Genomic DNA, 16,215 nt, shown 5'->3' with positions numbered 1-16,215 from the left:
TCTACAGGAAGTGCCTATCAGAATGGGAACCTAGGTCTTCTGATCTCAAATCCGGTGCTGTCTGGATCATGCGGCCTCAAATCCTGTATTTTTAAGACTGTTCCATGGAGCTCTCAAGTAAAACCATGTAGGAGAATTGAGATTCTAGGTGAAAAATTGGACACTAGTGCTATTATCTTCCTGAAGTCCTAGATGTGAAATGGTGTCCCTCCCCTCTCTCCATCCCCAGGTGATCTGTGGGAAGCTTTGGAAGAGGGGGATCCAGTCTGTTGTCCTACCCCTCATCTGGGCCCTCAGCTTTTCAGGATCCGAGGTCTCTAACTGAACCTAGTCCTGGTCCGATGCCTTCAATTTATCTTTTTTTTGCAGAGCAGGAAACTGAGGCTTTTGAAGGAAGGGATTTAGGGTCTCAGCTCTCGACCCCAGAGTCCACCTAGAAGGGGTCCCAGAATCCATCCAGGGGGCAACCTTGGTGTGATGGAGGGTAAATGAAGTGGCTTCCAAGGTCCCGCCGGGAGTAATTATCAGAGGAGGATTGGACCCCACTGAGCCCCATTCCTCAATCTTTCTTTTTTCTTCACTTTTCATACAGTCCAGCATCTCTGCCCAGAAAACCCCAAATGCGGTCTTGAAAGACCTCTCGGACCTCCCCGTTTTCATTTTTTTTTTTTTTTAGGTTTTTGCAAGACAATGGGGTTAAGCGGCTTGCCCAGGGCCACCCAGCCGGGTGAAGAGCGAGTGGGAACTGGGGTCCTCGCGGATCCGTACCCAGCCGGGCAGCTGCTCCCCAGGTCCCCCCCTTTCTCAGTCCAGGCTCCACGGCCCGCTGAGGGCAGCCCCCCGAGATGGGGAAAAAAAAAAAGGCGCCCTGCCCTCCCCCTCCCCCTCCCCCTCCCCAGCCTCGGGCCCGGTGGGCGGGGTGAGCCGGGGAGGGCGGGGCCGGCCCGGGCAAAGGCTCGGAGGCGGGAGACGGCGGCGGGGGGGGCGGGGCGGCGCGGCGCGGAGCCCGGCCCCGCCAGGGCGGGGGGAGGCGGGGGCGGGGCGGGGCGGGCAGCGTGCGCGAGTTTTTTCTCGGCATTTTCATTTTTCTCTAATTTTCCCCGGGCGGGCGGGGGGCGTCCCCGGCGCGCGGGGCCCGGGCGGCGGCCGCGGGGCGGCGGGGGGGGCGGCCCGGGCGCGCGGGCGGCCATGCGATCAGGCACTGCGCTGACCGGCCCGGCGGCTCGGCCTGCTCTGGGTCCTCCCTGTGCAGCCCGTGCGGGGACGGCTCGGAGACCCCGCGCCGACGGCTGCTCAAACATCACGGTGAGTTGGGTACAATGTAGCGATTCCTCTTTAAATCTCTTAACTCTCCCCACCTGCGAGTCGGGGCGCCGCCGGGGCGCCGGGGCCGGGGGGGGCCGCGCGCCCCCCCGCCGGCCGCCGCCGCCGCCCCCCGCCGCCGCCGCCGCTGCCCCGATCCGGGGGGGCCCCCGAGCCCGGCGCCCTCCCGCCCGCCCCCCTCTGCGGCGGCGGCGGCCCCGGCGGCGGCGGCCACACAATGGAGCTCCCGCGGCCCTCCGCGGCCTGCCGCCGGGCGCCGGGGGCGCGGGAAGGGGCCCCCCCGGATCGGGGCGGAAGAGGACGAGCTGGGGGAGGGGGCGCGGGCCGCCGGGGGGCAGCGGGCTCCCGCGCTCCCCTCCCCCTCCCGGCCCCCGGCCCCCGGCCCGGGAGCGCTGCGGGGGGGGGGCGAGGGGGCGCGGGGACCCCCCCCCCCGCGGCTCCACTCCTCCCCCCCCCGCCCCAGACAATGAGGGGAGCCCGGCCGGGGGGGGGGCGCCCCCTCCCCCGACGGGGCCCGGCTCCGGCTCCCCCCCCCCGGTGGGGGAGGGGGCCCGGAGCGGACCCGGGGCCCGGGGTTTTGTCTGGCCCCGGGCCGCCCTGTCACGGCCCGGGGGGGGGGGTGTCAGGGGCCCGGGGGGCCGGGGGTGACCTTTGTCTGACGACTCCTGCCCCGGGGGGGGGGCCGCTCGGGTCCTCCCTGCCCCCCTCCCCGAGGGGAGCCCGAGAATCCGGGTCGGGGCGCCCGCGGCGGGGCTCTGGGGGAGGGGAGCAGGGCCGGCGGCCGCGGGCCCCCGGGCCGCCGCTCGGGAGGGGCTCCTCGCCCCGGGCCCCCGCTCCCCGGCCCGCTCAGGCCTTTGTTTTTCTTCTTTGTGGTTTCCACCGCTCCAGCCCCCTGGGTTGGGGGGGTCTGCCGCTGGGCCGGGGCCCCCACCCCCCGGGCCTGGAGCCTCGATCCTGGGGGCTCAGCCGGCCAGTGGCCCCCTGGAGGGCAGGAGGAGCGGCAGGACAGGTGCCCGGGGCCAGAGGCCGGACCCCCGGGCCGGGCCAGGCGCAGCCCCGGCCGCAGCCCCGGGATTTCCGTCTCCAGCCACCCGACTTGGCCGGCCAGTTTGGGGGTAGCTCCGGGGCTCTCGGCGTCACCCCCTCGGTACCTTCTCCGGGAACTTGGTTTTTTGTCGTTGGCCCGAGGGGTTTCTTAGCAAAGTCTCAGGACACCTGTGACTGCCCTGCCTCTCCCGTGCCCTCCAGATTGGGGCCCTCACTTTGCCCGCTTCACCAAAGTTGGAGCCGGGAGGCCGGCTCCCGGGGCCCACCTCTTGGGCACATGGAGAGCCCTTCCTTCCCCTTCTCCTCGCTACCTCTCTTACCCCAATTCTGCCCGGAACATTTCATTCCCCACCAGCCCCAGCTGTTGTGTCATTTATTAAAATGGAGGTGGGCCCTTGGAAGGACAAGACTGAAAGTTGCCTCAGTTGTCAGCCCTGGTGTGAGGGAGTTCCTCCATCCTCTCCCTGAGGAGCGGAGCAGGCATACCTGGGAGACTCATAGCAACAACCCCCCCCCCCAGTGTTTGTAATCAGTCTGTTGGGGGGAAGCGGAGGCATCAGAAGGAAGCTGACAGTTTAGAAGTCTCAGGACTCACACACGGCCCAGAGACTTGGGGTCGCGATCCCCCGTTGGCCATTCTGCTCTGTGACTGTGGCCTGGATCAGATTCTCTGCACTCCCTTCCAGTCCTGAGGTCCCCTTGATTCCCTGGGCTGGGTGGGGAGGGGGCAAAGGTTGGCAGAACCTTTGCACCTGTGACTGACACTTCTTCCTGTGACTGGGCTGGCGCTCTCTTGGAAGTCGAGAGGATGTGGGGAGTGTTTGGTCTACCTCCCATCAGGTCCCCAGATGGATAAGGAGAGCTCCCCCACTTATCATCTTGCTACTGCCCCCCTCCCCCTAGCACATATAAATAAGCATCCATCCTTCAGGCGACCCAGGTTCTTTCCTGCCCTGCCCAACCCCTCAGTGAAAAGATAGGTAACTGAGCTTGGGGAAGAGTTGGAAGTCAGAGATGTCTGGGTAAAGCCGGGAATGCGTGGGTCTGTGCCCGGTAGTTTGGTGTAGCAATGGGGGAGCCCTGGCCTAGGTTGCCCATTCCTGGCCATGCCATCTGAACACCTGAAGTTCTGAATACTCAACTACCCAAGGAGACACTTGGCTGACATCTAGGGGACTTTTATTGGGACCCTACTTAGCGCTGGAGGAAATCTTGGAAATCATTTAGTCCAAAACCTACCCCTTTCCACTTCAGTTTACAGAAGAGGAAGTTTAAATCTGGAGACAGGAAGTGACCGGCCTAAGGTCTATCTGTTGGAGTCTCTGCCTCCAAACTCTGGGTTTTTTCTAATATCCAAAGCATTCCAGACTTGGGTGGCAGGCAGCAATGCTTCGGTTCCTGACCCAGGTATTGTTTGCTCAGGACCAAGGGACCGAACCTTTCTGAGCCTCAGTTTCCTCACCTGTAAAATGGAGATGAAAGTACCAGCTTACCTCCCAGGCTTATCACAGGGCATCAAACCGGATAAAGGAAAGCAAAGGGTGCCCTGGAAATCGTACAACTGTGTGTGGTGGGGATGTGCTGGGATTAGTGGGGTCCACCTTTCCATGTTGGTGTGTTACACTGAGTTAGGTCAACACGATGATGGGAGATGAACAAGAGGCCCCAGCCCTCACATAGTTTACAGTCGCCCTGCAGGGCTGACCTCATGGAGAGTGAGGCCAGGGGTCTCCGAAAGGCACCTGATTTATTTAATTTGTTTCACCAAGCATTTATTAAATACCTACTGAATATCTTAATACCATCTTGCAAAGAGCTTCTATCAAGAGGGGGGATGGGAGACTTGGAGGGAGAGGGGCAAATATACACACATTAAATGCAAAAGTATGAGTACGTGGGCACATAGAATCAGATTTTAAGCTAGAAGGAACTTTGGAGGATGTGGAGTCCAACCCTCTAATTTTACAGATGAGGAAACTGAGGCACAAGTTTTTTTTTTTTTTAATAGTGGCTTAGGCAGAAGTCAGACAGGGTTTCTGCCTCTGAGGCCAAGATTCTCTTTTTCATTCTGTGTTGCCTCTAAGTTGGAATAAACAAATAATTTGGGGGGGAAGTTGGCTGTCAGAAGGGCTGTTGTAGGAGCTAGCACTTGTTCAGAGAAACCCTTGAAGGGATCTGGGGGTTCTGAATCATTTAGCCTCTTCCCCTGTAAAATGAGGAAGTTGGATTCTGTGAGTTCTAGGGGCCCTTCCAGATGGAGCTCCATGATCCTCAAGGGGTGGAGGTAAAGAGAACATTCCAGGTTCCACAAGGACTCAGAGCTTCTTCAAAGACTTGGAGGTGGGAGATGGGAGCTGAGAGATGGGGGGGGCGCTAATTCAGACTTGTACGGATGTGTATGCATGGGGGAGGGGCACCCACTGGAAGAGATTTAGGAGGCGAATGTGGCAAGAACGGAGCATTGATGAGGGGGAGGAATGGGGGATCCATCCCAGCCAGATGGCTCTGAAGGGCTTGACCCCCCACCCAAACACCTCCCCCCACAAAGTGAGGGGAGGGAGACCCTTGGTTTCTGTTACAACTCATAGACTGAGAGCCATCTTTTGGCCCCCCCCCCCCCCCCCCCGTTTTCTGATGAACTGTTAGTGATGGAGATTTCCTGGCAGGGCTGGGGGAAACATTCAGGTGGTAGAAAAGGTGCCTACTTCTCCAAGGAATGGCTCTGCCTTTGTGGGTGACCCTCAGGAGGTCACCTTGACCCATCTGTAAAATGGGTCCGTTAATCTGCCTCTCACCCCCTTCTCTTCGGGTGCTTCTGGGAGCAAGGGACCAGCCTGGGAGGGCTCAGGGGCCAGCCCTGATTAGCCCCATGGGAGAGGCTGTCCTGGAGTTAGGGTGGGTGGGGGCCTGGGGGGCCTCCTCTTGGGTTCACGTGCCTCTGTTCCAAAGGAGAGCTGGAGGTTCCTTTTTTTCTTCAGCATCCACTTTGGCTTCGGGGCTGAGACTGCAGAGGACAGCCCCAAGACTGGGAGTTAATTGGAAACATGAAAACATAGCATTTTCTTTGCTGGCAGTTGTTCCTGCTTCAGGCCCCGGGGGGGGGGGGGGGGGGGAGGAGGGAGAGCAGTGTGCAAGTGGGACGGATGTGGCCTTCTCCAGTGGCATCTGGCCACAGGGCTCTTCTGTGGCTGACCTGTGGGTTGGCCGGGTCACACCTGGCCACAGCCCTCCTTTGTCTCAGTGGGCTCTAAAAACCTTCCTCCTCTCCTTCTGAAACCTGAAAGCCCACCACTAAGAGTTGTGTTCTTTGTCCCAAATTAAAATGCAAGAACCCCCAGATGGGTTGCTGTTCGGTTTAATGAGTGAGTCAGTATTTTAAGGGTCTGTGCTTTTTTTCCACCTCAGTGTATGGGCCATAGATCAAAGCATCTGAGATTTAAAAGTGGAAAGAATCTTTGCTGTTGTTCAGTCATATTCAATCATTTCTGAGTCCTTGTGACCCCATTTGGGATTTTTGGGGCAGAGATACTGGAGTGGTTGGTCATTTCCTCTTGGAATCAGGATGAAGTGACTTGTCTATGGTCACACAGCTAGTAAATGTCTGAGACCAGATTTGAACTTGAGTGTCCCCCAACTCCAGGCCTGGGGGCTCCATCCATGGTGCCACTTACCCACCCTGGGAGGCCATCAGATTCAAACCCCACCTTTCCCAGATGAAGAAACTGAGGACCTGGAAAGGGCAGTGTGATTTTCACATAGCACTACTCTTAAGTGACTCAGAGAGGCTTTGAAACCAGGTCTTTCCAACTCCCAAGTCCAGGGTCCTATTTGCCACATTCTGTTCCTGATGTGGATAAATTTTTGTGGCAGAAAAAAATGATCACATTTTGTTGACTGATCCTTTGGCAATGAGCTGCTCAGAACTTAACTGAATACTGGACCAGGATCCAAGGGGACCTGGGTTCAGATTCTGTCTCTGATACTTAACTAGCTCCAAGACCCTGAGTGGGTCATTTAAAAAATTTTGTTTAAATTTATTTTTCCAATTGATTGCAAAGATAGTTTTCAACAATTTTTTTTTTTTTTGCAAAGTTTCGAGTTTTCATTTTTCTCCCTCCTGCCCTGACAGGAAGCAATCTAATATGGGCTCTACGTGTATAACCAGAGCAGGTGACTTCTTTTTTTTAACCTTTTTTTTTTTTTGGCAAGGCAGTGGGATTAAGTGACTTGCCTAAGGTTATTATGTGTCCAAGCTGGATTTGAACGCAGGTCCTCCTGACTCCAGGGCTGGCATTCTATTCATGTATCACATAGCTGCCCCTGAGCAGGTGACTTCTTAATCTCAGTTTTCTCATCTGTTAAAATGGGGAGAATGACCTTGTGGAGTTAGGATTCTCCAATGAATTAATAGATATATATGTAAAGAGTTTGCAGTAAACGTCAGTTACTGCTGTTATTGGCCTGGTTCTCGAGGGCTGACTTTTGCAGGCTCTTAGGGAACCTGGTGGTCATCCTGTCCAGACTCTGGAGGGGCAGGTGGTGGAAGAAGGCATGTCTATAATCCTAGTGCTTTGACTGCTGGTGGTGTTCAGTCATGTCCAACCATCCATGACCCCACTAGGAGTTTTCTTAGCAGAGACACTGGACTGGTTGGCCTTTTCCTTCTCCAGCTCATTTCCCAGATGAGGAAACTAAGGCAAACAGGGTGAAGTGACTTGTCCAAGATCACCTATCTAGGAAGCATATGAGTCTGGATTTGAACTCAGGTCTTCTCGACTATCTGCAGTGCCTGTGTACAGAGGATTTATTTTCCTTATAGCCACCCTGTGGGATGGGTTATACTAACTGAAGTTTTATTGCCAGGAGGAGTGGGATCCCAGAATGAGGTTCAAATCCTGCCTGTAGGCAAGCCCTGACCAGGTTTCTCTGGGCCTCAGTTTCCTCATCTGTAAAAAGCGAGGTCAGACTAGATGATCCTGAGATCCCTTCCATCCATGATCCAGTTTTACAGAGAAGGAAATGGAGTTTCAGAGACATTCTGGGACTTGGCTGTAGTGTCAGAGCCTGTGCTGGCCTTCTTCTGTCTCCCTGGGACCTTTCCTGACTGCAGAGTTTGACAGAGAGAAAGCTTAGGGAGGACCCCTTTGCCCCCCGCAACTGTTCCTCTTGGGGTTCCCCCCAGGAGCTGTCCTGCCCTCTAGCCCCCCCCCCCCCCAGTGTGCCTGGGCTCATGCTCATGTGCTCACTTTCTCTCAGTCTCTCTTTGTCCCTTTCTCTTTCTTTTCTTTCTTCCTTTTTCTCCCTCTCCCCGTTCTTTCCCCTCTCTTCTCTCCTGTCTCTGTCCCTCACTTTCTCTTTCTTTTTCTCCTTTCCTTTTCTTTCCCCTCTCCCTTTCTCCTCTGTCTCTCTATCTCTGTTTCTGTTTCTTTTCCTCTCCCTTTCTTTTTCTTCTTCCTTCTTCTCTCTCCTCTCTCCTGTTTCTCTCCCTTTCTCTTTCTTCCTCTACCTTCCTTTTTTCTCTTCCTATCTCTCTCCTCTTGTCCCTTCCTCCTCTTTCCCTTCTCTTCTGTCTTTCTCTTCCTCTTCCTTCTTTCTCCTCTCTTCTTCTCCCTTCCTCTCTCTCTCCCTTTTTCTTCTCCCTTCCTTCTCTCTTCTGTCTCTCTCTCCCTCTCCCCCTCCCTCCCTCCTCTTCTCCCTGTTCTCTCCCTTTCCCCCCTCCCCTGCCATCCTCCCTCCCCCTCCTCCCCTCTTCTCCCTCCCCCCTTTTCTCCTTCGCCCTCTTCCCCTCCGGTGGTTCGGTACTGTCTGTACTCTTTGCTTGGATGCTTAGGTCACAGATAAGAGAGACACTAGACTTTTCAAACTGAAAGGCCCCTCCGAGTTCGAGGTGGCCAGCCCTGGCCCGGCTCTTGGGGAGAGGACCCCAGTCCTGGCTCTGACCCTGGTCCTCCAGTGGGATGACTGTGGGTAAGTCACTTCCTTTGGCTGGTGAAGGAGGGGGTTGGACTCCCTTGATAATCCGTGCCCCCACTCACTACCCCTCAGCTCTTTTGGTCCTGTGAAACAGAGAGAAAGGGAGTCCCTAGGCCTGTGCCACTTTTGGGATCTGGGTATCTTCACTTTCTTGGTTTCCTGGCCCCTGTCTCTGAATAGCTGAGGGCAGCAAACATTAAACTGCCCCTCCCCCCTTCTATGTTCATGGACCCCTGCTGCTGCACCCCTGCCTTCTGTGGTCCTGGCGCCTCACACCCGGCATCCCTCACAACAGTGGGATTGCTGTTATCTGTACCTTCCAGTGGGAGGTTGGGGGGGGGGTGCAGGTCCCGCATGCCCAAGACTACCCTTCTTGTCCTCCAGGAATGGATGGCTCCCTTTCCCCCTTAACTATTCACATGGGCCTGGAGGCTGTGTGGGGTGGTGGGCAGAACCCCTCCCAGCTCTTCCAGGCCCTCCATCTGTGACCCCAGGGGAGTCACATCCCTGCAGCCTCACTTTTCACTCTTCTGTGAAATGGTCATTCAGGGCCCTTCCAGCCTCCAGCCTCCAGCCCCAGGCCTGATTCCCAGGCACTTTCAGGTTAATCTTTCTGGGTTTGTTTTTTTCACTTATTGGAGCCGAGCTGTGGGTAGTCACCCAGAGTTGTTTTTTTAATTGGTTTGACTCTGCAATCATCCATGCAGCACCCCCTTCCTGGGATGAGCCCAAGAGGCTTGAGTTTTCATCTCTGCGTTTTTTTTCTTTCCCCTTCCTCTTTAGGGAGAAATTTCTCTATGGAGAGGACTCAGAGGAAGACTTTTCTCACTCTCACTGGCCCTGTGAGCCTGGGACAAAACACTTCCTCTCCCCAGGCCCCAACTTCCTCATCTGTAAAATGGGGCTGAGGGGGTGGGTCCTCTCTTCCTTGTGAGAAAAATACTTTGTAAACCTTAAGAAGTTTTCTAAAGGGGGTGCCTAGGTGGTGACACTTAATAATGACCTAGCTGTGTGGCCTTGGGCTAGCCACTTAACTCCATTGCCTTGCAAAAACTAAAAAAAGTTTTCTAAAGAAAACTCTCCAGGCTGATTCTGTAACCCCCAAGAGATAGTCATAAATTAGATGAGTCCTAGTGGACTTCCCTAGCTGTGAGATTCATGGACAAATGTTATCTCACTATTCCCAAAACAATATTAGTAGCCCCAGTCTGTGGATGATGTGGAGCTGAAATAGAGGTAGTGACTTACCCAAGGTCATATGTCAAGATGCATCTGAGGCTGGATTTGAACTCAAGGTCCAGTATCTGAACAGATACACTTTTTGGTCTAGGAAGTGGGCCTTTCTTTGGGAATGCTGTTCCAGGGAGGACTGAATGATTCCCATCTTGAAAGGGTTTCTAGTGGGGTTCAGGCCCCCATCCCCACTCTCATCTTCCTGGGGAAGCCTTTCATGACTCCACAGCTGAATCTTGGAGTTGGAAGAGACTTCTAGTCCAGTCTATTGGAGGGTATAATGGAGATCTCCTCTATGATAAAGCTCATCTCACCTCAGCCTGGTTGCTACCAGTGCTGGGGCACTCACTTGCCTTTCTTGAAACTCCTTCCTGTCAATGAATTTGGAGTTTGAACAGGACTCAAAGAAATCAAACCCTTTTTACAGATAGAGAAAGAAATTCAAAGAGGTTGTGACTTGGTGGAGGTCTCCAGGCTCTTCCCCTCCATACTCTTAGAGCAGGACTTCTTAAATCCTTGGATAATAATAATAACAATGATAATTAGCATTGTACAAAGTGCTCCTCCCACAGGAGGTGGATGAGGAGACTGAGGCTGACAGACGTTATGTGACATATCCAAGGTCATACAACTCATAGATATCTAAGGCAGGATTTGAGTTGTGGTCTTCCTGATTGTAAGTCCCACTTTGGATATAGTACTTTAGCTACTTGTGTAGATTTCAGGGCGTCCATCAACATAGATGGGGAAAAAATGGCATCTTTCTATCACTTAATTGACTTCTTTTGTAATCCTTCCTATTCTGTTTTATGAATTTCATCACATCTTTCTGACTCCTAAGTGGTGGGGCTCAAACCACAAGAAAGGGTGAGGACTTACTGGCCTGGGGCATTTAGGATGTGTTCCTAGTTTAGCATTTGACCAGTCTTGTTCCCTCTTATTCCTGATAATATCAACCTCCCTCTGTCTTGTAGCTTCACTTAGATGGGGAGCTTACTGAGGGCAGGGACACTATCTTCTCTCTGCAGGAGAAATTCTAACTACTTTATAATGGACATATTAAGTTAACAAGCATTGGGAAAATGCACACTATTGTGGGAGGAGGCACTGGAGACCAGGAGCCAAAAATGAAAGTGCCTCAGGGCACTTACTTTTTTTTTTTGTTGTTGGATGGGAGTTTCAGGTCCCAAAGTAATCCAAAGGGAGCATAAACAGAAGCTAGGACACTTCACAATTTTGTATGTCTTACATGTATGTATGAAAAACTTTAGATGTGTTTCTGTTGTCCCAGAGCATGCATAAGCTGAAGGGCAGTGAGCCCCCATTGGTGGTGGACAGGTCCTTCTAGGAGACTTGGCACAACCGGCAAGGTCCCATAGCAAAGTTGAGTTGCCTCCACAGCTGAATTATTAGGGCATGGCCCATAGTTGACTGTCCAGTCTTTGTTGAAAAATCTTCAGTGAGGGGCAGCTAGGTGGCATAGTGGATAAAGCACCGCCTTGGAGTCAGGAGTACCTGGGTTCAAATCCGGTCTCAGACACTTAATAATTACCTAGCTGTGTGGCCTTGGGCAAGCCACTTAACCCCATCTGCCTTGCAAAAAAACCTAAAAAAAAAAAAGAAAAGTCTTCAGTGATGGGTGACCCACCATCCATGTCCTCAAATACCCATTAAATTGCACTTTTGTTATAAAGTCAAGAAGTTCCTTCCATCCATCAAGTTGAAATTGCCCTCCCTGAAACTTCCTTCTCCCCTTGCAGCTGCAGCTGGTTATGTCCTTCTAGGCCATCTAAGACAAACCTAAGTCTTCTTCCACAAGGGGACCTTTTTAAATTCTTGGATCTTCTCACCTGCTCCTGTTCTTCCCCAGGCTTTTTTCCTCCAGACTAAACATCCCCAGTTCCTCAAGCCCTTTCACAAATGGAAAGGTTCTGAGATGCTTCCCCATTCCAGTGGTCCTCCTCTGGATCCCTCTCTCCATTGGTCTCCTTAGGAGTTGCCCAGAACCAAGCAGAAGATCCTACATGATGCTGATTAGAGCATGTTGGGGCTCTCCTCCCTTTTTCTCTCTCTGTAATAATGATGCCGGCTTTTTTTGTCTGCTCATTCCCACCATTGACTCACAAGGATTGCAGTGTGCTCGAGACCCTCCATTTTCCCCCACACATATTTGTTATCCAGCTACACATCTTCCTATTATGTGCCAGACCTCAAGGGGTTTGAAGTCTAGTAGATGGGGAGACCAGATAGAGAGACACAGAAACTGGTTTTGATTTTGCTTAGGGGATGCCACTAGAACAGATCCCAGAAGGAAGACTTGGCATCACCTTGGAACCTTCTTGTGCCAGACACAGGGTTACAAAGGTTTAACACTGGGTCTCCCGTGTTAAAAGGTCAGAGTTCTAGATCTGAAAGAGACTTCTGAGATCCATTTAATTCAACCCTTTCATTTTAAGATGGGGAAACATGAGGCCCGGGGAAACAAATTGCCCAAGTTAATACAGATTGGAGGCAGGATTTGAACCTAGGTCCTTTGAGAGCTCTTGTCACCATACTGGACTTTTCCCTTATCTATTTTGAAATATAAGATTTGTGTGTAGTAGAAAGCATATTTCTGCCTCCCTCCTATCCTGCTTCCTGTCATTATAGGACTCCCCATATGTCTTAGTAATGCTGTGCTAATCTTTCTTACAAAGGAACACTCAGAACTTATTAAACACCCCAGCTGACTAGGGAAACAAAGCCCCCTGCCCTCCTCTCTGTATCACTGACCACTGAGCCTCACTACCTTATTCTTAATCTTTTTCCCCAGCTAGAATCAGCTGGAGACCCTGGACAAAGCCTTCTCTTTCTTTGAGTTCTCCTTGCCTCCCATGCAATAGAAGTCCACCTGGAGTTTTGTAAAAGACAATCCATCATTTTGCAGAGGAGGAAACTGAGGCAGGGACTTGATTCTATATTCTCTGGCTCCCACTGCACCATGCCACCCCATTAAGATTTAGGTCTTGAAGACACTTTAGAGATCACCTATTTCATTCCTCTCCTTTTTTCAGATGCAGGAATAATGTAGGCCCAGAGAGATTCCAGGTCCCTGAGAAGGACCCCCATGCTGTGGCCCTTGTAGTCTACAAAGGTTTAAGGTCTACAGAACTCATTATTCACATTGGAGGGGGTATTCCAGGATTCCCATTTTACAGATGCAAAGGAAGGTGATTTGTCCTTTTTTGCTCTCAGGAAGGAAGTGTTCAGCCAGGGCTTTGAGTCAGTTCTCTTTTGACTCCCCCTCCCCATTCTGGGTTTTCCTATTTCTAGGCTTCTGGTGGGCTTCTTCAGGGCCCAGGAATGTCCCACAGAGTTGTAGCCGGTCAGTCTCCTAGATAGGAGCCAATGGACCTGCTTCTGCCAAGGAAAGAATCGGAAGGGTCAGGAAGGTAGGCCTGAGACCTGAGAAACATGTATGTTCCTTCCCCAAGCCCCACCTGGACCCCTAAGCCTAGATTCACTCGGAATTGGGTGGTCTTTCCCATGGTCAGCTGGCTTGCTTCAGTTTCCCCATCTCCCTTTACCTGTATCACCTTCCAAGTCTCTTCAAACTTCGGGTTCTCTGTCTCCTGGGTAACTGCCCTGGCCCCAGTCTCCAGCCCTTGCCCGATGGACTGGTCTCCTCAAGTCCGTGTAGGATGTTGACATGTTGTCTTAGCCAGACAGACCATTGCCCTCTGTCCCAACATTGGATTTAGTCTGAGAACTCAGGTTTTAATTGCAGCTTGGTTGGAGCTTGGCTTGGGTACTCCTAGTATAAAAAGTCCCTTCTTTCTGGGTCTCCATTGATGGGGCTATATTTGATGACTCCAAGGGTTCCCTCATTTTATATGGGGGAAACTGAGACCCCAGAGTTCTCCTAAGGTTGCACTGGCAATAAATGAGAACCAATCAATCAATCGGTAACCATTGATCGAGGGTCTACTGTAAGCCAGATATTCATCTAATCTCTGGGGATAGCAATTGTTCAGTCTTGTCTAACTCTTGTGACATGAGTTGGTTTTGTTTTTTTTGCTTCTTTGCAAAGGTATTAGACAAAAGACAGGTCCTGCCCTCAAGTAGCTTAAAGTCTGATTGGGGGGAGACAATATGCAAACAGATAGACCCAAAGCAAAAGATATACAGAATAAAAAGTCAATGATTCATAACAAGGAAAGCACTAGAATGAAGGCAGGTTGGAGAAGACTTCCAGTAAGGGATTTTAGCTGGGACTTAAAGGAAGCCAGGGAGGTTAGTAGTCTAAGGAGAGAGCTCTGGAAGACCTGAGTTCCAATCTGGCCTCTAACACTTCCCAGCTGTGTGATCCTGGGCAAATCACTTCACCTCTGCCTTAGTTTCCCCAACTGTAAAATGAGGATCATAAAAGCATCTCCCTCCTCGGTTGATGCGAGGGTCAAATGAAATCATATTTGTGAAGCACTTAGGGGTGTCTGGCCCGTACTAAATGGTTAATAAAGTCTCCTTCCCTCCTTCCCTCTCATTGCCGGTATCCTACAGCAGCAGCAGTCCTTGCATTATTCAGGGGCCACCATTTGCTTAACCTTTCTCCCATTGGGGGGCATTAGCTTTGTTTCTACCCCTTAATTAATTAGTTAGTCAATTAGCATTTTATATTAATCACCTGCTGTAAATATTTTGGTGTCTATGGGAGGCTCTTGGATCATTTACCTCCTTAGAGTACACAAGGAAAGTACTTTCCCAAACTTCTATTGAGGCCTTTTGTTTTTGACATCATAGCTATTTCCTGATAGTCTCTCTCTCTCTCTCCCCCCTTCCCCCCTTCCGTTGTTTCCTCCTGACCCTGGGAGTTTAGCTCTTGTCTACCCTGTGGAACAGTCAGTGTCTGGGGCTGCCCTGACCCACCTGTAGCCCCCTCTCCCTTCCCCTGCTGTTGAAGGCTCTCTGGGACATCTCATCTCTTCTCCTGCCAGGAAAGGACTTTTTTTTTGGGGGGGGGTTATAGGTACCATGCCACCTGGCAGACAAGACCAATTTGAATCTCAGCTTCCATTTCTACGACATTTAAAGGTTTACAAAATGCTTAGAGACTGGTTGGCCTTTGGAAGACTCAGTGTCACTTGTTTGACTCCCAGAATTGGTCAGTGTCAGCTCTGGATGAGGGTGAGGGTGAAGATGGGAATGAGTGTGAGGATGAAGATGGGGATGGGGATGGGGTGAGGGTGAAGATGAAGATGAAGATGGGAATGAAGGTGAGGATTAGGATAAAGGATGGGATGAGGATGGGCTTAGGGACAAAGGAGAGATGAGGGTGAAGATGGGATGGAGATGGGGATAAAGGATAGCGATGACGATGAAGGTAGACGTGAGGATAAAGAATGGGAAATGAGGATGGGGAGGAAGATGGAGCTCTAGAAGGCTGTTCCCCAGGGCAAAGGACTACATCCTTAAGAAAGGGCCCTACTTTGATTTCCCTACCCTGTCCTGGCCACAGTGAATCACAAAATCTAGACAGTTGGGAAGCACTGAGGCCATCATTTCCCAGATATAGCATGGTGGAGAGAGTGTTGGACCTCTGAAATCTGGAAGTCCCCAGTTCAAATCCCACTTTGGATGTGGCTTACTGTCTTCATCCAGGAAACATTTATTAAGTATCTCCTATGGCCTAGTCACTGCGTTGACTACAAGGGATACAAAGACAGCTCCTTTCTTCAAGGAACTCAGAGAACTAGCAAACATCCAGGTTCTGACAAGCTATAGAGAGCATAATTTGGAGAGAATTAGCAGAGGAGGGCACTCGAATTAACAGGTGGGATAATAAGGAAGGAATGCCTCCTGGACAGTGGACCAGCAAACATTTATTAAATACCTACTGTATACTGGGTTCTTGTAAGTCTCTTCTTGTAAGTCTCTTCACTCAGTTTCAGCTTCCTCATTTGTAAAAATGGGGATGATTATAACCCCTCCTCCCCTGGGTGGTTGTTGGGATTCAAATACATTAACATAGTAAAAGAACTTTTCCACCTTCTCCAAAAGTGCTTTATAAGGGTTGACCTTTACTTCTGCTGCTACTACCGCTACCCAGAAGAGACTGAGTCATTTGGGATCCCAGCTCTAGGATGGATAAGAGGGTCCCCAAGACCATCCAGGCCAACTCTCCTCATTTTACAGATGAGGAAAATGAGGCCCTGGGACATGGAGTGGCTGTGCTACTGGCCCCCCCTAGAAATGACCAGAGAGTAGTCTGTGGTGTAGACTTCCAAGTGTCAGAAGGAGGGTCCCCGAGGAGGGAGGGTGTGAAGGGGAGCTGGGATGGAAGGATGGAAAGGCCAGGAGAGGCAGAACTGGTCTTAACTAAAGGTTTGGGATCACCAGGAGTGAAGGAGCCTAATATGTATGTGTGTGTGTGTGTGTGTGTGTGTGGGGTGGTTCTGAGGTCCAGGGCTCCTAGGTTAGAGGATCAGAAATTTTAGTCTGAAAAGGATTTTAGAAGTCATCAAGTCATACTCAGTTTTAGAGGAGAAACAGGCCCAGAGAGGTTAAGTGATTGGACCAGGGTGGCACAGGTAAATGTTAGAGGCAGTATTTGAACCTAACTGCTTTCTACTCCGGGAGTCAGTGTTCCTTGATACCTGATTG

The 16,215-nt window shown here is 51.7% G+C and overlaps 1 protein-coding gene across 1 annotated transcript in view; it reads left to right on the top strand.

Annotated features, from left to right (window-relative positions):
* The first annotated feature begins 1,218 nt into the window (after positions 1-1,218).
* The window catches only part of BICRA (BRD4 interacting chromatin remodeling complex associated protein), a 67,419-nt gene continuing 52,422 nt past the window's right edge, over positions 1,219-16,215 (top strand). Inside the window, exon 1 of the mRNA XM_074219165.1 lies at positions 1,219-1,305. The gene's annotated coding sequence lies outside the window, so the exon portion shown is untranslated. The remainder of the gene's footprint in view (positions 1,306-16,215) is intronic.

Source organism: Macrotis lagotis, chromosome 1 (genome assembly GCF_037893015.1).
Source record: "Macrotis lagotis isolate mMagLag1 chromosome 1, bilby.v1.9.chrom.fasta, whole genome shotgun sequence".
NCBI classification, from domain to species: domain Eukaryota; kingdom Metazoa; phylum Chordata; class Mammalia; order Peramelemorphia; family Peramelidae; genus Macrotis; species Macrotis lagotis.
Note: the sequence above shows the minus strand (reverse complement) of the source record. Positions and strands in the feature narration are given on the sequence as shown.